At 36.8% G+C, this 23,791-nt stretch overlaps 1 protein-coding gene across 1 annotated transcript in view; it reads left to right on the plus strand.

Annotated features, from left to right (window-relative positions):
- The window catches only part of DPP10 (dipeptidyl peptidase like 10), a gene marked incomplete at both ends in the record, with an annotated part of 660,265 nt that overhangs the window by 49,609 nt on the left and 586,865 nt on the right, over window positions 1-23,791 (plus strand). The gene's annotated exons all lie outside the window — the stretch shown is intronic.

Genomic DNA, 23,791 nt, shown 5'->3' on the forward strand with positions numbered 1-23,791 from the left:
CATTGGATCAATTCGGTTAGCAAAACTTAAGCTATGCATATCTCTCTCTGTGTGTGTATATGTGTGTGTGTGTGTGTGTGTATACATAATATATATGATATTCTACAGCTATTTTTAATCAAGAAAAGAGGCATGTTTGAAATGGCAGTAATCTCATTTAAGTTGCTAACTTTATTCTGTGGGTTTTGCTTCTCTGCATTTGCTTTCTTATCACTTTTCTTGGTACAGTCCAACTTTCTTCTTCTGCCTTGTTTTAATCATCTTGCTTTGCTCTTGCTCATCTCTTGAGCAAGCAAACAAACTTCTCCATTCTAGGCAATGTGGTCTTGCAGCTCAGAACAACAGAGAAAAAATAAGTACCCCAACTAACTGTAAGGAAGAAACTGTTTCCTGGAGCTGAATTAATGCCAAAGCAGATGCAAGAAGAAGCTGCTCTCGCAGGGACAGGGAGGAACTACAGATGTCTCAAAGTATACACTTCCCAGATTTAGCGACATGATAGGAACACAGATAAAATGCACTACATTTCTACAATATATTCATCGTAGATACTAGCAATATAGAGGAAGATTAAATAAATCTAAGCAGCACAAATAAGAAATTTTAAAACATTTATATTTTAATGCAGTTTGCTTATTTTGCTAATAGCAGTCCATAACCATTTGAGCAGTGGTATAAATCTGATACCATTTTGTACTATACATTAAGGATTATTATGTACCCTTCATTGAATAGTACTATTCATTAAATTGAGCATCATTTTGCTAAATTTATGCATGCTTTTCAGAAAGATGAGTTGCTTGCTTAGTTTCTTTTTTTATCTTATTAACTTTTTGTAGCACTTTTGTTTTATTTTTAGACTATAAAATTTCCTCTGAGAATGAATTTTTGAAATGATGATTTATAAGTGGGCCACCAAAGCACTCAATTTTCCAACATAATAAAAGTGTTTGACCAAAGAAACAATGCTCTTTTCTTACTTATTTGACATGGACATTTTGACATTCTATTTGACTGTTTCTAAAGTAGTCTTTGTATTACCTCACTTTTTTATTTCAGAAATTAATCATTGTTCTTTATGTTTGAGTAACATGTCCATAACGGAACGATGTAATTATAACTGCAGTGGAATAATTAGAGTCAATAAATTCTTTTCTTTAAGTGGTCTTATTTGTTTTAAACTTTGAATATGCATGGATACTCAAAGTTTAAAACAGACAGAACCAGTTTGAACATGAAAAATAAAGATTTTCATGGATGTGTTCTGGAATTTCTCTACATTGCTCTTAAAACCACTGAATCTGGTAGAACAGAGAATAGCCTTGCGTGGTGACTCAGAGAATAGACTTTGAAAGGTGCAGTCCTGCCTAAGTGTGTGCATAAGATATGTTAGAATAATGATACTGCACCAGTAGGTATCAGGCACCAAACCAGTGCCCACCTGGTAAGACAGCTGGGGGACAACATGTGAAAATCATGTAGCATTCCACCTCTAGGAAGGACTGAATAAATTGCCATTGGTTAATAGCATCATTATTATTTCTATAAGTTCTACCAGTTCCTGCTTATGACATTAGCCATCCATCATCCACCATCAGTGTAGACAAATTTTGGATTTAATAACATTGCCTTGTTTGGGCTATTGAATTCTATTTAATAAATAATATATATGGTATTGTATACTTCACATAATATATAATTCAAGGAATGTCTTCATATAATTTTGTTCTTTTTTCAATAATATTGACATATTTCTTTCACTTAATATGATAGTAACATACCAATTGATAATCAGTCATGTATATCTTCAGAAGCAATACAATTAATACCACTTCAGTGCACTCATATTTTGAAATACTTTGTCCATATATTGTTTATAATCTCTTTAAGAGAAAAATGATGTCAATAGTAAATAGAGTGGGAGATAAACTTTTTTATTTTTTAGTTTTTGGTGTATGGGAGCAATGATACTTTAGATCAGTAGTTGACTTGTTTTCCTAATCAATTTATTATTTTTCTTGATTAACATCTAAGTGCTAGTTAAAGCTCTTTGATGCTATGGCTGTTTAGCAAAAGATAGGTCAAAATCATTTGATTTGCTAACTGTGCAATCAGCATTATGCAAAAGTAATAACCCACGATGCATGGCTTAGCTCTGACCTTAACCTGCAATTTCTTCTCCATAAAGCTCTTGCAATGCTTTTGTTAAGTACTTGTACTTTATCCACAATTTAGCTAATTTTCAAGTTGTGAGGTTAATCTTTATCTATCCTACCTTTAAAATTAGTGTTCCCTTAAGCGCTTTATTTAGTACTTAGAAAACACATTGTAGTGAACCTACTTGTCTGAATCTGTTATGTCCTGACCCTTTATTACAGACTCTTTTGAAGATGTGAAACGCTTTTATATTAAGCAAAGATGGTCTTTCTCTATAGAAAGATCCAGCCCAACTCTATTACTTGCACTGGTGCTTTCCTTTGCCAAAGGACACACACTAGTCATTCAGATAAGAGATTGCCTTTAGATACTATAACCAAAGTACCTCACTTTGATGTGCATTTTATTAGATTCTACATAAACTTTTGTGCAGCTGACGCTGGGGTCACAATATAGTTGCATGCTCTTCTAACATATGAGATAGAATGATTTCTTTGTGTTTGGTGGAATGATCTGTAACAATACTGTCAAACCAATTTCTTCAAACCAAGTTCATTAATGTAAGTTTAAAATAGAGACCCACCACATGACTAGCCATGACCATTAATATTTAATTTTCATCACTCTGTTACCCTCTAAGTGAGTTCTTAAAAATGACGAAGTCTATAGAATACAGTGGAGGGGTGGTAAGCAATTACAGCAGAGTGGATTTCCAAGAGGACGCTGAGAAAGTCTTCACTGAAGACTCAATTCAGATAGCCTGGTCCTGTCGGGACGCAGTGTTTTTCTGTCTCACATGCGTAGTCTCAGAATCAGTGAGATATCTTGGAGTGGGAAGCTGTGTTCTTGGCTAGCATTAATTTAGAAAAGATGGAGGTTGAACACTCAAACATGTTATAAATCTCTTGCTGTTAAGAAACTCACTGTAGTTTTACCCTGCCTCACCTGCCTATAGCATGAAGGGGTGATAAGAGTGATCAATACTCATCCTTAGGACTTCATGGTTTGTTTTACATCAGGTCTGCATTGATCTATAGGTGTTTATCTATCCCCATCCTGACTGATCATACATTGATTACCATTCCTCTATTCAGACTAAAATATTTTCCTCATTTATTTACTTAAATTTACTTAGTATTGTTCCTCAAAATTGGTTCCTCTGGCATTCTTGCTCCATGTGATTTTGTTGTTGGATGATTTTTAACAGGAGAGATAAGATCTGCATTTCTGTTTATCATCTCTTCTTGATTCATCCTTGATTTTGTTTTTATTATATTGGTACAGTTAATATTTTTGTTTGCTAACATACATATGCTCAACTCTAAGTGAATACTAATACAATATGTTTGAGTGTACCATATGTCAATATGACTAGAAAACCCGAGTCTATAATATTAAGTTTAGGTCTGTCCTACTTAGACTACGATTATTTCAGTACTTACTATAACCAATATATTTTGGGGCATATTATGTGCTTAACAAATGATTCAAGTCCCTAAGTTACAGTTTACAGGGTGGGACAAAAATAGGTTTACAGTTGTTCTTGTGGAAAATAATATAATAATTAATAAATACTACTACAAGTATAAATTCAGTTTTGTATACTCACAGCTGTAAGACTACTTTTGCCCTACCCTGTATTGCACTGAAATGAAGGCAGGGTTTATAGATTTAAAAATTCTGAAAATACTTTTTTAATAAAAAAAATTAGGGTACAGTAATTTTTTAAACAGCATTTAACACTCAAGCATTAGTTTTGCAGAGGCATTCTGTGTTTGAGATGCAAGCCTTCCATGGCCCTGAGCTGGGAAGCAGACTTGGGAATATAACAATACCCTGGCATATGTGGCTGGTGAGTTGGCGAGTGCCATGCAAATTGAGGACATTTGTGGATGTGTAATGAATGGAGGTTTGGTCTGGGTGCCAAGTCAATGTAAGGAATGAAAGCTACATCCCATGAAGATGGTTTCGTGACAACCCTAGCATTCAGCAAGTTGATGAAAAGCTTTATTATTCCAGTTCTGCTGCAATGGCAGGAATCCTGTAGGCGGTTAAGCTTAACCAGAGAGTATTACCTCATTTCCAAGTCTAAGTGTCAAGTTCTGATGGGAGGTATGAAATTGTTAAACCCTGCGGATTTTAAAAGGCCCTTTGAAATCATCTGTATCAACAGAAATGATTTTAAGATATACTGAGTTTATTTTTGATTAATTTCTACTTCAGCCTTCTCAGAGAGGGAGCCGAGAGAGAAATATTGATCAGTACTGTCATGTGTGTGCATTTTCTATATGAAATAATTATGTGTGTCACTGAACATGGATGTGTCCGGCAGTTATGAGAGTGTCACCATCTGTCCTTCCTTCTGATTCCCCTCCTTCCTTTATTCAGCAGCATTCAGGGGGCCTCACTGGCCCTATTGTGAGGTTGTCCTCTGTCTCTGGAGAAATAAAGGAGTTTTGCCTGGTTTTCTGTCAGCTCATCGCAGGACTTGCCATTCCACACCTCCCCCCTCTCCCCCCCTGGCTGCAGTCTTGCTTGTTGGACAGGACTGTGAGCACCCTGGCTTCCCTCTGACCTCAGGTTTCAAATCTACTCCAACTGACTGTTTCCTGGCCTGGCCCTCATTTGTTTTCCCCATATTCATGCTGTCTTACCGAGACACTGCCCTGTGGACAGCTAAACTGCGAATGGTGCTGAAGACCTGACACTAATTGGAAGACTGGCGTGAACATTTTAACCTGCTTACTACCCAGTAGGTTTGGTTTTTAAAATCAGTATTTTAGTTCATATGAGACAATGAGTATGATGATATACCTATATGATAAGAATGTCATGGATGTTTCCAATGTTGATCATCCAGAGTTGCCTTAGAACAAGAGTGTGGTTATTTTTTAGGCTGGTAAATATACTATTCCTCTACCTATGTGGTGTCAAGGAGTAACATTATAATATTGGACCAAATTAAGACAAATATGTTTCTATTCTCTTTCATTTGCATATTGGAACTAACCAATCCCTGCTAACCTAGCCAGCAATCCTTCATTTGCATGGAAGAATTACATTTTGTGTGTTTTAACTTTATAAGTCATCCTTTTCTTTCTTTCTTTTTTTTTAAATATATTTTATTGATTTTTTACAGAGAGGAAGAGAGAGGGATAGAGAGTTAGAAACATCGATGAGAGAGAAACATCGATTCAGCTGCCTCCTGCACACCCCCTACTGGGGATGTGCCCGCAACCAAGGTACATGCCCTTGACCGGAATCGAACCTGGGACCCTTGAGTCCGCAGGCCGACGCTCTATACACTGAGCCAAACCGGTTTCGGCTCTTTTTTTTTTTTTTGTATGCTCTGCTTTGCCTACTTGTCATATGTAATTTAACCTTCGGTTGTCTCTTCTCCATTCGGTTGTATGCTTTATTCTCATCTAATGGGAACTCACATGATTTCTTTTGATAGTGACAATTTTAAATTATTTGACCAATGTGGTTAACAAATTGAGTTGTGATTTTAACCCTGAAAAGAGAAGGCTTTTCTAAAATATGCCATATGATTTTACATTTGTGAGGTCATGGAAGAACCTTAAATTTTAAAATAGACCTGTTACAGCTGATGTGAACATGGGAAAATTTAAACCCTCCAATCTTATGGAGAGACCATGGAACTTGAAGAATTTCAAAGCCTGATTTTTATAAATATACATGTGTCTAATTTAGCATAATCAAAGCATTAAATACTTGAGTTTAATTGCAGTATACCTCTCAAATTGCTATGTGTCATCCGTTTGAATTTATCCCTTTATCTGATATGCTTCTATTCATCTTCAGGACCTAATTCACATATTAATTTCCCATCATCTTCCAAGTGAATTGTTTTCATCTCAGGATTTTACCAAGATACTTCATAATTAGGAACAATGAAACATAACATTTATTTTGAATTCTGGATCTGCTACTTATGATCTGTTTGGCCCTAGAATAGTCATGTAATGGCTTTACATATTACATTTTCTTCTGTAAAGTGATATAATTGTACCTATTTATTAATAGCAACTGGCCCTCTTTTGTGAATGATAAATGACATAATGTGTGGTAAAAAAATGTCAGTAAGAAAAGTTTGGCTGTGATAAACAATAAAAAGCATTTATTTGAGTGAAAGTAAGATTGTAATTCAAGAGATGCAGATTCAGGTAGCCACCCAATTTGGTTCTCGAGAGAACAAAAAAAAAAGATGGCTTATAAAGGTAAAACACACAAAATGTAATTCTTCCATGCAAATGAAGGATTGCTGGCTAGGTTAGCAGGGATTGGTTAGTTCCAATATGCAAATGAAAGAGACTAGAGCTATAAGGAAGGAGCTGAAGTCTGTATGTGTCCATGCAGCAGTTGTGTCAGGATGCTTATGTCAAGACCTACATTTAGCTACAGGTTTAGTTACATATTTGCAGCTCTGAGAACTGAGGCCCAAGATGTACCTGGACCCCACTTCTTTCATAGCCTCCCGACTCTACTTTTAAGTGAGTCTCTTAGCAATATTTATTCCATTTTATTTCTTCCATATCAACATGTATAGAGAGCTTGTCACTTAAGACTCAGTTGAGAATTCTCTTTTTATGAATGTCGGTTATTAGTTTTATTTACTCAAGACAATGACATTTTAACTCTTTGCTTATATGACTACTTTCCCTAGTATACTGGGACTCTTTCCAGCCAGCAATGACTTGGTAAGTATTAGTCTTTCCTTAGTAGCTTAACTCGTGTCCTAAACATAATAGGACTTACTTAACTTAAGGTGAATAAAGAAAGAATGCTATTCCTTTACAAAACACTGCCAGAAGGACTTACCAGATAAACAGTCAATCTTATTTTATTTTAATACCACCCATCATCCACACTAAAGCATCTAATCTCTTGCCCATGAAAATCAAGCACTTTTGGAAAACTGCATTACTGAGGTTAGCTCTGGGTCCATTTCCAACAATCTTTATACTGAGCTATAGTCTCCTAGAACACACTACTGATTCAAATACGTTCTTGTCTTTGCTTAGACAATTATTGGTTACTTATGTCTAGAGTTGTCCTTGATTCATTTACTTGTTTAACCTACTTATTTCAAGACTCAAGTGTCACCTTCTCTTACACCTTCTCCTAGGCTTAGGTACACTTCTCCATGCTCTGCTTTGCCTACTTGTCATATCTAATTTAACCTTGATTGTTGTAATTGTTTTTGTCTCTTATCCATTCGGTTGTATTCTTTTCAAGGGCAGGCACATTTCTAGTGTTATAATTAATTATGAATGTTTTGTCAGAGAGTTAGTTCTTAGTTCTTTAAAAGGATTCATTAAACATATGTTGAGCTGAACTGGATATTTTATAGAGAGTTTTACTTTCTCAATACAGATATTGACTTGTATTCAAAATGATACAATTCCTATGTTAGCTTTTGACTGTGTAAAATGTTACTTTAAGGCCCTTGTATGTTACCTGTTAAATATATATAAAATATTGAACTCAAGAGATAAGTAGATTTGAGGTTTGGGGAAAGGTGAGAAAAAAGGATTTGGTTCTTTCTGGAGTGTGATCTTTATTTTATAATTACATATCATATCTTTCTTGTGATTTCAGTCAGTATGCAGCAAAAAAGTTCCAATGGATCCTTGCATTTTCCAGAAAACTTTATTTCCTTATTTTTACTTACACTTGGCTTTCTTAGAGTATGGCATTTAAATTAAATGTATACTTTAGGAAAAATGTGTTTCTGTTAAGATATATAATTTCCAGTTATTGTATTGGCATTGGATTCAAACAAGTACCATATAATATTTTGTGAAGAAAGAAACTGTCCTTTACTAAACCAAGAAATTGATTCCTTAGAAGATTTTCCCACGATTCCTCTAGTTACTCCCTCCATAAAAAAGCATAATGTAAATAATGTTGATACTATAAAGATTCTGGTTTCCTTAAGTATATTAATATCCCAGCTAATTTTTTTTCTGAAGGCTGTAAGAGTCCCTTGGCTTTCTTCCCATGCAATGCCAAGGAAATCCTTTGTAGAGTAGTGAGTACTGGAAATAATTAAAATAAAAATGAATCTGATTTCCCATGTATAATGTTTGTTCCTCTAATGATTATGAGTTAAAAATAAGTTTTGTGATGATTGTGTTTCTGACCAAAATTTAAAAAACTAAATAATACTGAGTTAAATTTTGTTTTATTTTTTAACACTCACCTGAGGATGTCTTTTTTAAGAAATTGATTTGAGAGAAAAAGGAAATGAAAGAGAGAGAGAGAAAGTGTGTGTGTGTGTGTGTGTGTGTGTGTGTGTGTGTGTGTGTGTGAGAGAGAGAGAGAGAGAGAGAGAGAGAAACAACACCCATCTATCAGTTGCCTCCCACAGGTACGCTGACTGGGAGATTGAATCCACAACCTACGTATGTGCCCTGACCAGGAATCGCACATGCAGCCTTTTAGTGTACCCGGCAATGCTCCAATCAACTGAGCCACCAGGCCTGGGCTAAGTTATGTTTTAATGTACAGAAACGTAATGTAGTTTTTAAAACATATTTTATTTTACTAAAGAAGGCCAATATTGTATTTTCAAAATGAAATCGATTAACCTATTAGTGTTAGAAGCATTAATATTACACATCCTAATATCCAGGATCCTTGTCAACCAAATCACATTGTGTGCTTATTATAAACTAGGGTCTGTGTTTAGAGATAACATGCAAAGCTTATTTATGAATGTATCTAAGTAACTTTTTAATTCAAATTTTATGGATGATAATCAGGGGTTACAGAGAGTACAGTTTACATAGCTTAAGAAAGTGGAAGCAGATGTTAATTCTGTAGCCTTAAATAATAAACACTCATAACACAGGCTTGCATTTACCTGTTTGTACCTGAGGTTCTAGGATGAGTAATTTTGGTTTCTAGATGGTGTACTCTCTTGAAAATGAGCAAAATTATATTGCATTTATTTCCCCACTATTTATTACATAATAGGGATGCAATTAAAGTTTGTATATGATTCTTGAGAATATGGTCATATTTGCGTGATTTAAGATTTCTAAATCTAATTCTGAGTACTTATACATATTCATTTTGCATATGTTTCAGTCTACACATACATATTTTCCATTCTTATTATTGCTCATTCTCTGTCCATGGTCCTGAAGGCAAGAAGCTAGTCCATACAAGAATAATAGAGTATCAACAACAATAACAGTAAAAATGTACTATTTCATCAACCATCAAGATGATTGATGTTTGTCATACATGACACATAAGAAAAGGATGCATGTATTTTTTTTTAAAATCTTACCCTAAATTCTCAAAGTAAAACTTAGTAAATAGGAGCATAAAATAACCTTAAAAATTAGAGACTGGCCAAAGTCTCACTATTAACTTGGAATTGAGCTTGTAGAAAAACACAAATAAACTGCCTTATTCTTATTAACTTTAATGATGCTACCTTGCCTTGGCTTTTATAATAAGATAGAGAAAATACGTCATGGAAAATGTGAATGATTAAATTTTTATTAGAATTTATTATCTGTCATTAGTAATCAGAGATGTAAGAGCCAGTTAGCCTATCTACTAGCTGTGTTAGAGTGATTACCATGAAAATTATAGTGCCACCAATGACTGGCATTCATTGAGTATTCACTATGTTTTTCATAAGCATCATGCAATTTAATATTTTAAAAAAAATTTTCATTGTTGAGAGTATTACAGATGTCCTCCTTTTTTCCCCCCACTGCCCCTTACACCTTGTTCTCGCCCCACCCCAGGCCTTTAACATCATGTCTGTGTCCGTAGGTAATGCATATATGCACATCAGACCTTTGGTTAATCTCTTCTCCTGCCCCTCCTCCCCTCTAAGATTTGTCCATCTGTTCCATGTTTCCATGCGTCTGGTTCTATTTTATTCATCAGTTTATTTTGTTCTTTAGATTCCTTGTTTGTTTATTGTTGATAGATATGTATTTATTGGCATTTTATTGTTCATATGTTCCTCCTCCTCCTCCTCCTCCTCCTCCTTCTTCTCCTTCTCCTTCTCCTTCTCCTTCTCCTTCCCCTTCCCCTCCTCCTCCTCCTCCTCCTCCTCCTCCTCCTCCTCCTCCTCCTCCTCCCTCTCCCTCTCCCTCTCCCTCTCCCTCTCCCTCTCCCTCTCCTTCTCCCTCTCCTTCTCCCTCTCCTCTTTCCTCTTTCCTCTTTCCTCTTTCCTCTTTCCTCTTTCCTCTTTCCTCTTTCCTCTTTCCTCTTTCCTCTTTCCTCTTTCCTCTTTCTCTTTTTAAAGGATACCCTTCAACATTTCATGTAATACTGATTTGGTGGTGATGAACTCCTTTACCTTTTTATTGTCTGTGAAGCTCTTCATCTGACATTCAATTCTAAATGGTAGCTTTGCTGGGTAGAGTAATCTTGGTTGTAGGTCCTTGCTACTCATCACTTTGAATATTTCTTGCCACTTGCTTCTGGCCTGTAAAGTTTCTGTTGAGATATCAATAGTAGTATGGGTACTCCCTTGTAGGTAACTGACTGCTTTTCCCTTGCTGTTTTTAAGATTCTCCCTTTGTCTTTATCCCTTGTCATTTTAATTATGATGTGTCTTGGTATTGGCCTCTTTGGATTCCCTTTTTTTTGGGACTCTCTGTGCTTCCTGGACTTGTAAGTCCATTTATTTCACCAGGTAAGGGAAGATTTCTGTCATTATTTCTTTAAATAGGTTTTCAATATCTTGCTCTCTCACTTCTCCTTCTGGCACACCCACAATGTGAATGTTGGTATGCTTGAAGTTGTCCCAGGGGCTCCTTACAATATCTTCATATTTTTAATTCTTTTCTTTTTTTAACTCTTCTGATTGGGTAGTTTTGCTTCCTCATATCCCAAATCATTGTTTTGATTCTCAGAATCCTCTATTTTACTATTTAATTCATGTAAATTATTATTTATTTTAGTAAATGTATACTTAATTGCTGACTAGTCATTTTCATATCTTTGAAATTCTCTCTAAGATCCTTGAAAGTCTAAGATCCAGTAAGTTCCTTGAAGCTCTCATTAAGATCCTTGAGCAACCTTATAACCATTGTTTTGAACTCTTTATCCAGAAGTTTGAAATACTTCCATTTCATTTAGTTCTTTTTCTGGAGATTTCTTCTGTTCTTTCATTTGTGTCATGTTTCTTTGTCTCCTTATTTTGCTGCTTCCCTATGTATTGTTTCTGTGTATTAGGTAGAGCTGCTATGTCTCTTGGAATTGGTAGAGTGGCCTTGTGTAGTAGGTGTGCTGAGGGCTCAGTGGCTCAGCCTCCCCAGTCATCTGAACTGGGCACTCACCTGAATTGGGCACTCTAGCTGTACCCCTGTGTGGGCTGTGTGCACAATCTTGTAGTTGAGCCTTGATTGCCATTGGCATTACTGGGAGGAATTGACCTTCAGGCCAATTGGCTGTAAAGACCAGCTATGACTACAATAGAAGAGTTGCTGTGCAGAAGACACCCCGATGGAATAGGACTTGCTACAGTGGGGCTTTGGTGCACACCGAGCCTGCCCCTTGAGTGTGTCACTTATGGATGTGTAGAGTTGCAATCTGGTTTGGTCTGAAGCTGTTCACTGGGTGCACTGGCTCTGGGGCTTCCAAGGAGGTGCAAAGTCAGCCACTGCCTGGGACCACCCTGCAGGAGCTACAGAGCAATCTGCAGAGGGCTGCTACTTGTATTGGGCTTGGAAATGCCAGGTAAGGCCAAGCTGTAAAGCAAGGCAAGCTGGTGCTAATGCCGGATCTTAGGCCTCTCATTGATAGGTATGGGACATGCTGACACCAGCTGTTGCTTATTTGAGAGATTTTAGGAAATTCTGAGACCTGAGCCAGGACAGGCCATTCATATGAAAAAGCCACTGCAAACAGCTTGGGTGGGGCTGCAAATTGGATGGGGTCTCAGGGAATCACCAGGGAAGAGTGAACAGTGTGAGCCAAGCTGATAGAAATTCAGGTATGGCTGCCAGTCAGCTCTGAGATGGGGGGAGGTCCCAGCAAAGAAACAATGATCCCTGTGAGCACCACCATCTGGGAGAAAGCTGCCCCTGAGTTCCTGCTCTAATGTCAGGCAATCCAGTTTGTCTCCATATGTCCCTGGATCCCCCAATACCACCACCCAACACTAGTGCTCAGAAAGAATGAGTTTGTATAAGTTCATGCCTGTCCCTTTAAGAGGAACTGCCTAGGTCTCCAGCAGCCTCTGTGTTACTCAGCCACAATCCCAGCTGTTTTTTACAACCCAATGTTTCAGGGACTCTTCTAAGCTCTGGAACCCTGGGTGTTGTGGGTCTGGTGTGGAGCTGGGACCACTTGCTCCTCACAGGAGGCCTCTTCAGCCAAGATTTTCCTCTAAAAATACAAAAACAAAAACAAAAAACAACAACAAACAAACAAAAACACCACACTGGACCAGCCCATTCAGCACCTCCCCACCTCTTACCTGTCTCAGTGTGCTTTCTTTTTTACTTCTCTAGTTGTAAGACTTTCATTCAGCCAGATTTCAGGCATTTCTGAATGATGGTAGTTCTGTATTTTAGTGTAATTTTGATGTGGCTGTGGGAGATGACCCAATTTAATCTTTACTTCAATTCTATATGAACTAAAATTCCTGATACACAGGAGATTTAATTGACCATTTCCCTTAGCATTGTGCTAGGGTGACTGTTTGAATCCAGGTTATCCAATACCAAAGTCTATATTTCTAATCATTTTTAATATTGCCTACTTTTTATATGTAACACTGAATCTACTGGTAGCCATCACAATTGTAGGTGTTACTACTACTAAATACTGCCTTTATGAGATTGTGTGACAGTGGTAAGAAAAAATAGTATATTTCCAATTAGTTACTTTGTTTAGATTTCCAATGTGATCTTATGAAGGATATCTTGAGTTTAATATTATTCTAAGGAAAATGCATTCAGGAAGAATTGTGCTACCAAGTCATCTGTTTGCAGAGGGTTATGTGTGGTGTAGACATGTACCAGTGCTTGATAGGGAAGAAATATGTCACCATATGTCACCAACACCAAAGAGCTTGAGAATTTATTAGACCTGCTTTAACTGGAGGTTAATTTAACAAGTATTTCCAAAAACAAAATAAAACAAAGCAGTGTGATTTTGATGATTCTTGAGAAATTAAAAAAGAAATAATAACAATAGGTCATAACCACTGTATCAGGCACTGTACTATGTAGTTCAGATAATTTACTTCTAAATTAGCCCATTCTTCAAGCTGCTAGATAGAAAATTATATATTTATTTATATTTATGTATATATAGAAAAATAAGTATGATAATTAGATGTAAATTATGTGAACTACATATTCTAGTGGCTGGTATGTATGTATGCATATATATAGCATAGATAGATATAGATATAGATATAGATATAGATATAGATATAATTTAATTATTTTTATGTAACTCAAATATTATAGTTATTAAATGATAGAGCCCAAATTGTAGTTTATTTTGATTCTAAAATGTCAAAAATATTAACTATATCAGAAATTATAATCTGTATAACCTAGTCTTAATGCATTATGTATTGCATATGGATTTGAGAGAGAGTGTGTGTGTGTGTATGTGTGCATGCGCACGTGCACGTTCATGTTTGTGTGTTTTTCCCAAAGCATAGATTCTATGGTTGTTAGAATTTTGTTGACAACATTTAAAAAACAAATAGATTTTGCATATTTATCTGTTGAAATCTGACAATATTGGACTACATAATAACAACTGTGTGTGTGTGTGTGTGTGTGTGTGTGTGTGTGTGTGTGTGTTTGTCTTGGAATGCTTCTAGTTGTGCAGAATTGATTGTTTTAATAAAAACATGGTGGCTCAGTGGTCTTGAAAATCAAATATATTCCATTAAAATTAAAGTTTTTGGTGTGTGTATAATATTTACCTCTGTGTATATGTATGTGTGTATTTTTTAACAAGTATGATTAGGGTAAACTACACTGTCTATAGCTGAGAGATTAACTTTGTCACAGTGTACAGGTGAGAGATTCAAGGCCCAATGAAAGAGCAAGAAACTATTGGTTTAATCAGGGCTGTGTAATTGCTTGTTATGGAAGCTTTTGAAAGTACTTTAAATTTAGAACCCAGCTAGATTTTTTGAAAATGCATAAACTAACAGACCTAAGTGCATCCCACAAAGTATATAGGAATCTGTAAATCAGAAAATTCATAAAATTGCATTTTGATAAATCAAAGAGTAAATAGTTTTAAAAGACTATGTTCAAGATGTTGACTGAACACTAAATGGCAAGAAATATTAAATGAAAATATAAAACAAAAATGAGGCTTGTAACTAAGAATGTATTCTGGCAGCAGCAATATACTTAGAAAGTGTGAGGAAATACTGAGAAATAGAAAACCATTGGGATTAGAGTGATGGGTAGAAATACTGGAGGGGAAACTGATATTTTTTTCTAAGAAAATAGTTATAATATATACAGAGTTGCTCCAGAATGTTTGTAACATCAGTGCTTGTCATGGAATTTGGAAGCAAACTCCACTTTCAACAAAATGTGTTGCTTAACAAACCATGCCACATAAGTACTTTGAGACATTATGAAGACAGTATGATTTGGTAGAATTGGAACAATATCAAAGCAAAAGAATCACATTTAATTTATTTAATAAACATTTATTTAGCTTCTACTATGCATTATATAGTACAGTACTATAGAAAATGATGAATCCAAAGTAACATGACATTAGCCACCTTTAGATGTAAGATTTATTAAATGAAAAACATCAATCAAGTAAATATACAAATGAATTAATTACATTCAAAGTCACAATTGTGAAAACACTATGAAAACAAATGGATGCAAAAAGGGAATCTGATCTAATTGGGAGTTTGAATGGCTTTCCTGAAATCTGAAGGATGACAGAATTAAGAGTTAACTATGTGCTCAGAGGAGAAGGGTGTTAGGGGGGCTGGGTGAAAAAGATGAAGGGATTAAGAAGTACAAATGATAGTTACAGAATACTCACAGAGATGTAGATTAAAACATAGGAAATATAATCCTACCTAATAATAGAGTAATATGCAAATTGACTGTACCTTCGCTACACCCACAAGCCACGCCCACCAACCACACCCACCAGGAAACCATTGCAGGGACTTTGGGGTGTGGCGGAGCCCGAGGCTTTCCCGGCCTTGGGCACCAGTGGGGAGCCTGCACGGATCGTAGGCAACGACCAGGGGGCCGGCTCCTAAGATCCGTAGCAGGGATGCTGGGTGCGGCCGAGCCCAAGGCCGGGAAAGCCTGGGGCGGAGGCTTTCCCGGCCTTGGGCACCAGCGGAGAGCCTGCAAGGATCGCAGGCAACGACCAGGGGGTCAGCTCCTACGATCCCTAGCAGGGCGACCAGGGGGTCGGCTCCTAGGATCCGTAGCAGGGACGCTGGGTGTGGCTGAGCCCAAGGCCAGGAAAGCCTGGGGCGGAGGCTTTACCGGCCTTGGGCACCAGCGGGGAGCCTGCACGGATCGCAGGCAACCACGGGGGTCGGATCCTACGATCTGTAGCAGGGAGGCTTGGGTGCAGCAGAGCCAAGCCCCGACCCTGAAAGAAGGCAGAAGGCGGTGGCCACAGCCAAGGCCTGGGTCCCCGGTGCCAGCAGAAAACTGGTGCAGGCAGCCAGGTGAATGAAGGGCTATTGCACGAATCTTCGTGCAAATGTGCTGCTAGTCTATACTAATAAAAGGGTAATATGCTAATTAGACCGGACATCTTCTGGACATCCTTCCGGACAAAGCCAAGGTGGTGGGGCTGAGGCAGAGGCAGTTAGGGCGATCAGGCCAGCAGGGGAGAGCAGTTAGGGTGATCAGGCCAGCAGGGGAGAGCAGTTAGGCAGTTTGGGGATCAGGTCGGCAGGAGAGAGCAGTTAGGGGGATTAGGCCTGCAGGGGAGAACAGTTAGGGGGATCAGGCTGGCAGGGGAAAGCAGTTAGGCAGTTAGGGGGATCAGGCTGGCAGGGGAGAGCAGTTAGGGGGATCAGGCCATCAGGGGAGAGCAATTAGGGGGATCACACCAGCAGGGGAGCAGTTGAGGGCATCAGGCAGGCAGGCAGGTGAGCGGTTAGGAGTCAGTGGTCCCGGATTAAGAGAGGGATGTCCGACTGTCGGTTTAGGCCTGATCCCTGACATCCCCTGAGGGGTCCGGGATTGGAAAGGGTGCAAGCCAGGCTGAGGGACCCCTTCCTCCCCGTGCATGAATTCATGCACCGGGCCTCTAGTCAATAATAACATGATAAATGTGGGACAGGCAAAAGGAGGTTTAAAGTTGTGAGTACACAAAACAGAGTTTAATTGTGTATTATTATTATTTATTAATTATTGTATTATTTGTATCACAATGTAAACCTGCTTTTGCCCACCCCTTTATGTATGGAGCCAGGTGTGTACTTGAAGCAGCAGAGGACTAATCTGTAAAGTACATGATTGTCTAACTACTTCCCTGTACATGTCAAAGTAATGCAGAATAATATTGAATATAAACTGTATTGAAAAATAAAATTTATCAAAATAGTTAAGTATGTGCAAGTCTGGGCATAGAAATCAAAAGAGGAAAAGGAAGAAGAAAAATGGTTACACATCTGTTTTGTTTGTTTTTTCCACTTAGAACCCAAAAGAAGTCTTTCTTGGCTAAAGATTAGAGAATAACAGTTACTATGTGAGAAGTTTTATTAGAAAAGTAATATGAAAAATGCTAGGTAGCAAATATCAAATGCCTTTTGTGTATCAAACACTAACAATTATCACATGAAATACTCTCAATAACATTTAATACGATTGGCATTTGCATTTCTACAGATGAGAACACTAAAATAAAGAAATGTATCCCAGGTCACACCGTCCTGGCAGAAGTAAGGTTTGAACCCAGATGAATCTTAATCACTGCACTACTGTATACTCAACTTTCAGGTAAAAGGTAGGCCTTAGGTCCATTTTTTATATTCTAGACTTTGAACTTTATCCAAAAAGTAAGATAAAAACCATAAGCATGTTGGCCTTTTGGATAAATGGATAAATTCTACTGGCATTTGTGGAGAGACATCTTTAAGGGGCGCAAGAGAGATGGCAGGGAAGCAGTTAGAAGGCTATAAAGTAATGCAGAAGACAGATCATGAACCAGGGAGAGGACAGGAGAGATGGAGAAAAGGAGTCAGATTCCATAAATCTGTAACAGGCAAATTAGATAGTCCTTTGTGATGGACCTGTCCAGGAAAGAAGTGAGAGGGAGGTGTTAAGGAGGCCTCTGATTTGTGACTGATAAACTCTGTCGAAGCTGAGACCCCTCCCTATGACCAGTGACACTGAACAAGGACCAAGACAGGATAATGACCATGAGTTTCATTCTTGTTTTGTTGAGTGCTTTCAAAACATATAAATATTGAAAACAAAGCAAATGAATATATAGATCTGAAGCTCAGTGGAGATTACAGGCTACAGGAAAAGATTTGTGAGTGAACTGTCAATAGCTGGCAATTCATGCATTGAACATGAATGAAATTACCTAGGGAAATACAGTAATGAATATGGATTAATGTAAGTCAAATACTAACAGTAATTATTTCTCTGTTTCTATAATTGTATTTCATATGTGTGTTTTTATTTACCTGTGTGTATTTTTAAATTTAATCAACATGTGTTGTTTTTTGTGTGGCAGAATTGAATATTTTTTCAGCTTTATTGAGATATAGTTGACAAGTAAAATTGTAATATGTATATTTAAAGTGTACAACATGATGATTGATTTACACATACACTGTGAAATAATTCTCTCTGTCATGGTAAGTAGTAAAAATTTCAATCACACAATGCAGAACAATCAACTGGATGGTCCCTATGTTATACCTTAGATCCTCAGACCTTATTTACCTTAAAACAGAGAGTTTGTACCCTTTTATCAACTTCCTGTTTTCCCTACCCTCTGGCTCCTGGAAACCACCATTTTACTATCTGTTTCTTTGAGGTTGACTTTATTTTAGTACTAGAGGCCTGGTACATGAAATTCATGCACTTGGGTTTGAAGGGAGGGTCCCTCAGCCCAGCCTGAGCCCTCTCGCAGTCCGGGGACCCCTTGGGGGATGTCTGACTGCCCTGAGCCCGGCTTCTGGCTGAGCGGTGCTTCCCCTGTGCGAGCGCACTGACAACCAGGGGGCAGCTCCTGCGTTGAGCAACTGCCCCCTAGTGGTCAGTGCACATCATAGTGACCTGTCGTTCTGCTGTTTGGTCAATTTGCATATTAGCCTTTTATTTTATAGGATATTTTTCATTTCCACATATAAGTGAGGCTATGCAACATTTGTTTTCCTCTGTCTGACTTTTTTTCATTTAGCATGATGCCCTCCAGGTTCATCCATATTGTCACAAATTGATATATTTCCTTTTTAAGTGCTAAATAATATTCCATTGTGTATATATGCCACATTTTCTTTATCCTTTCTTCTATAGATGGGTACTTAGTTTGTTTTCATACCTTGGGTATTGTGACTAATGCAGCAGTGAACATGGGAGTATAAATATATCTTTCAGATAATGATTTAGTTTCTTTTGTTTATATACCCAGTAAGTGGGATTGCTGGGTCATGTGGTGGTAGGTCTATTTTTAATTTCTCGAGGAACCTCCATACTGTTTCCATATTGGTTGTACCAATTTACATTTCTACCAGAAGTGTAAAATGGTTCCCTTTTCTATGCATCCTTGCCAACATTTGTTATTTCCTGTCTTTTTCATAACAGCCATTCTAACAGGGGTGAGAAAATATCTCATTGTAGTTTTGATTTGCATTGCCCTAATGAGTAGTATGTTGAGCATCTTTTAATGTACCCGTTCCTCATTTAAATATTTAAATGTCTTCTTTGGAAAAATGTCTACTCAGGTACTTTGCCCATTTTTAAATTTGGTTATCGGTTGTTTTGTGTGTGTTTTCTAAATACCTTATTGGATATGTGGTTTGAAAATATTTTCTTTTATCTCCATGGGAATAGGACATCATTTTGTTCATAGTTTCCTTTGCTATGTTAGATGTAGTCCCACTTATTTATTTTTTCTTTTGTTGTTTTTGGTGTCAAATCTAAAAATTTATTGCTAAATCCAATATTAAGAAGCGAACCCCATATGTTTTCTTCTAGGAGTTTCAGAATTCAGTCTTATGTTCAATCTTTAATCCATTTTGATTTGATTTTTTGTGTGTAGTGTAAGATAGGGGGTCTAACTCCATTCTTTTGCACATGAATATTTAGTTTTTCCAAAACCACTTATTGACCAAGATTACTTTTCCCCATTTTATATTCTTGATTTCTTTGTTTAAAATTAATCTATCATATATGCATGAGATTATTCCCAGGCCCTCCATTCTCTTCCATTGACATATGTGTCTATTTTTACACTAGTACTATACTGTTTTGATTGATATAGCTATGCACTATAGTTTGAAATCAGGAAGTCTGATGCTTCTAGCTTTCTTCTTATTTTTCAAGATTGCTATGGATATTTGTAGTTATATGTGGTTCCATATCAGTTTTAGGCTTATTTGTTCTATTTCTGTGAAAAATGCATTGGGAATTTGATGGAGATTGCATTGAATCTTTAGGAAACTTTGTGTAAAATGGTAATATTCATTTATTTCTATTTTTCTTCAGTCTTTCTCACCAATCTTGTAGTTTTCAGTGTGCAGGTTTTTCACTCTTTAGCTAAATTTATTCCAAAATTTTATTATTTTGATACTATTGTAAATTGGATTGTTTTTTTTAAATTCTGTTTTTGATAGTTCATTATTAGTATGTAGAAATGCAATTGAATTCTGTATGTTGATTTTGTATCCTGCAACTTTACTGAATTTGTGTATTAATTCTAACAATGCTTTTATAGATCCTTCTGGTTTTCTGTATATATCATGTAATATGCAAACAGTGACTGTTACATTTTTCTTTCTGATATAAATACCTTTTCTTTTATTTTCTTGTCTAGTTGTTCTGGCTAAGATTACCATTGCTATATTGAATAAAAGTGGTGAGAGTTGACATCCTTATCTTAACCTGGGTCTTAGAGGAAAAGCTTACAGCTTTCACCATTGAATATAATGTTAGCAATTGGATTGTCATATATGACCTTTATTGTGTTGAGGTACGTTTCATCCACATGTACTTCTTTTTAGTGTTTTTATCATGAAAGTATGTTGAATTTTGTCTAATGCTTTTCAGCAGCTATTGAAATGATCATATGATTTTTATTCTTTTGTTTATGTGGTATATCACATTTATTGATTTTCGTATGTTGAACCATACATCTCAGGAATAAATCCCACTTGATCACGGCATATGATTATTTTAAAGTACTGTTGCCTTCGCCGGTTTGGCTCAGTAGATAAAGCGTCGGACTGAAGGGTCCTGAGTTTGATTCAGGTCAAGGGCACATGCCTGGGTTGTTGGGTCAATCCCTAGTGAAGGGCAAGCAGGAGGCAGTCGATCAATGATTCTCTCATCATTGATGTTTCTGTCTCTTTCTCTCTCTCTCCCTTCCTCTCTGAAATCAATAAAAATATATTTAAAAAAATAAAGTACTGTTGAATTTGTTTGATAATATGTTGTTGAGGATTTGGGCTCCTATGTTAAGCAGGCATATTGGCCTGGAATTGTGTGTGTGTGTGTGTGTGTGTGTGTGTGTGTGTGCGCGCGCGCGCGCGCGTGTGCATGTGTGTGTGTGTTTCTTGTAATGTCCTTATCTGCCTTTACTATTAGGGTAATGTTAGCCTCATAAAACTAGTTTGGAAATATCCCCTAGTCTTTTATTTTTTGAAAGAGTTAAAGAACTATTGGTATTAGTTCTTTTTTAAATGTTTGGTAGAACTCACCAGTAAAGCAATTATGTCCTGGACTTTTCATTGTTTGGAGGTTTTGATTACTGATTCCATCTGATTAATAGCAATTGGTCTTTTCAGATGTTCTATTTCTTCATGATTTAATCTTGGTAGTTTGTGTATTTTTAAGAATTTATGCATTTCATCTAGGTAAAATACATTTATTCTATGTAAGTAAATTTTAAAAAATTGGGAAAAGTGTCAAACTTGTAATGATAGGACAGATATCATTGTAAATGTTGCAAAGGGAAGAGGTGAGAGATCAAAGTTGGATCTAGGATTTCATGTCTGGATAAAGAGGCTTTTCTTCTCTCATTCTTTTATACTGTTTGCCCCACTCATCTGACTTCCTCTTCAATAGAGTGTATATGCTGAACATCTTGTCACTTAGAATTCTGTAGTCATGTGTCTGGTTTGCAGATTTTGTTATCATGATGTATGGAGCAAATTCTGGTAGTGGGTGAGATAGATTCCCTACGTATTATTTTCTATCACAATATGTTTATCATGCCCTCTTTGGTGCATTCTATTAAAAAACTCTCTATGTTGTATGAGTTGTACATGTGAATGTATGTCACACTGTTCTGTTGAGTCTGATAAATTTCTACAAAGACACTATCAGAAAAATAAGTCAGTAAGATCTGCTTCCATTTGTGTCAGAAAAGTTGCCACTCAGTCCTCATGAGATTCTATTCTATATTTCGATGAAAATTATCTGATGTACAATAAACTCATATTGTTAAAATTTAATGCTTATAAATATACTGTCAGTTACCCACATAGCAAAATTAAACTTACCAAGAATGAACAAAGTCTTTGAACTGTCATATAATATGGTGTCAAGTAATCATATTCAGCTATAAAATACTGAATACTTTTGAAATGACACTTTACTGAAGACTTCTATCTATAATAGAGTTTATTAAAATGATCATTTTTACTACTTATAACAGTTATATCAATTTCATTTTTCCAATAGTAATTATAGGGAGCACAGTTAATTAAATATCTGGAAGAAAAAGATTGATTTGAGAGAAAAAGCTTCTATTTCACATTACTTATCTGGGCCTCAGATTATTCTTGTTAATGGAATTACCTTTTTATAACCAACTAGAGGCCTGATGCACAAAATTTGTGCAAGAGTAGGCCTTCCTTCCCCCGGCTGCCGGCACCAGCTTCCCTCTGGCACCCGGGACGTGGGCTTCCCTCCAGCTACCGGCAGGCACCTGGGACCCGGGCTTCCCTTGCAGCCCTGGCTTCATCCGGAAGGTCGTCGGAAGGATGTCTGGTCTAATTAGAATATTACCCTTTTATTATTATAAATGGTAATAGGTTTAGCTTTCCATGTAGCATAATAGATATGTTCCTGCCGAAACCGGTTTGGCTCAGTGGATAGAGCGTCGGCCTGCGGACTCAAGGGTCCCAGGTTCGATTCCGGTCAAGGGCATGTACCTTGGTTGCGGGCGCATCCCCAGTAGGGGGTGTGCAAGAGGCAGCTGATCGATGTTTCTCTCTCATCGACGTTTCTAACTCTCTATCCCTCTCTCTTCCTCTCTGTAAAAAATCAATAAAATATATTTAAAAAAAAAAAATAAATAATAATAGATATGTTCCTGTCTGAAGACCTTCAAATTCCAATAAGTGAAAACAAAACAAGAAATTACCAAATCAAGGCACATAAGCATTGACTGTAGTCATCAAGGAGCATTTCAAATAAATATATGGAAACTCCCTGTAAATAGTCATGGTCCTCAGACACTCTTATAATCCATGAATGCAAGCAGACCCTACAGTTTGCATTAGTATGACACCATGACATGAGAATGAGACTCATATTCTCAATATTTAATTTTAAATTGCTGCTTAGAATTATATCCAAAATAAGTATATGCTTCTTCTCAAGTTACATAAAATAAAATATTCTGAATACTTTGAATTATGTAAATATGTATGAAGTTAATGAGATAAAAAATTTTGTATATTTTATTTCAGTACAGACTCTTTTTAGTAACTAACTATTTTCCAGTGTGAGGTTACTTTCCAGAGTACATGAAAGGTTACTTTCCAGAGTACCTTTCAGTACAGAGATATGCTGATTATTCTAGTTGGAATTTAAATTTTCTTTTTTTCTCTTTTTATTTTATCAAATTTATCAAGATGTAATTTACATGCAACATAATTCATTCTATTTAGTGAATAGTTCTGAGTTTTGACAAATGCATGCAGCCATTTAACTACTGTCACAATTAAGATACAGAAGGGTCCCCAAAACTTTCCCTTGCCTCTTTAGTCTATTTGACTGTCAGTTCTTTCTTTTTTAAATAAATATATATTTCCATTGGTTTCAGAGAGCAATGGAGAGAGAAAAATAGAAACATCAATGATGAGAGAGAATCATTAATAGGCTGCCTCCTGCACACCCCACAGGAGATTGAGCCTGCAACCCGGGCATGTGCCCTGACCTGGAATCAAACCATGACCTAGGACGGTGGATTATCAAGCACTGAGCCATGCTAGCCAGGCTTGACTATCAGTGCTTGACTGGCACTGCCATGTTTTTGTCTCTATGGTTTTGTTCTATTCATATTGTAAGATCAATAAAATCATACAAATGCAACTGGCTTCTTTAACTGAACATATTGCATTTGAGATTGGGTATCAAGTCTACTACTTTTCCTAGCCCAGTAGCATCCCATTATATGGATATGGCAC

This window comes from Cnephaeus nilssonii, assembly GCF_951640355.1.
Source record: "Cnephaeus nilssonii genome assembly, chromosome: 10".
Classification (NCBI taxonomy): Eukaryota; Metazoa; Chordata; class Mammalia; order Chiroptera; family Vespertilionidae; genus Cnephaeus; species Cnephaeus nilssonii.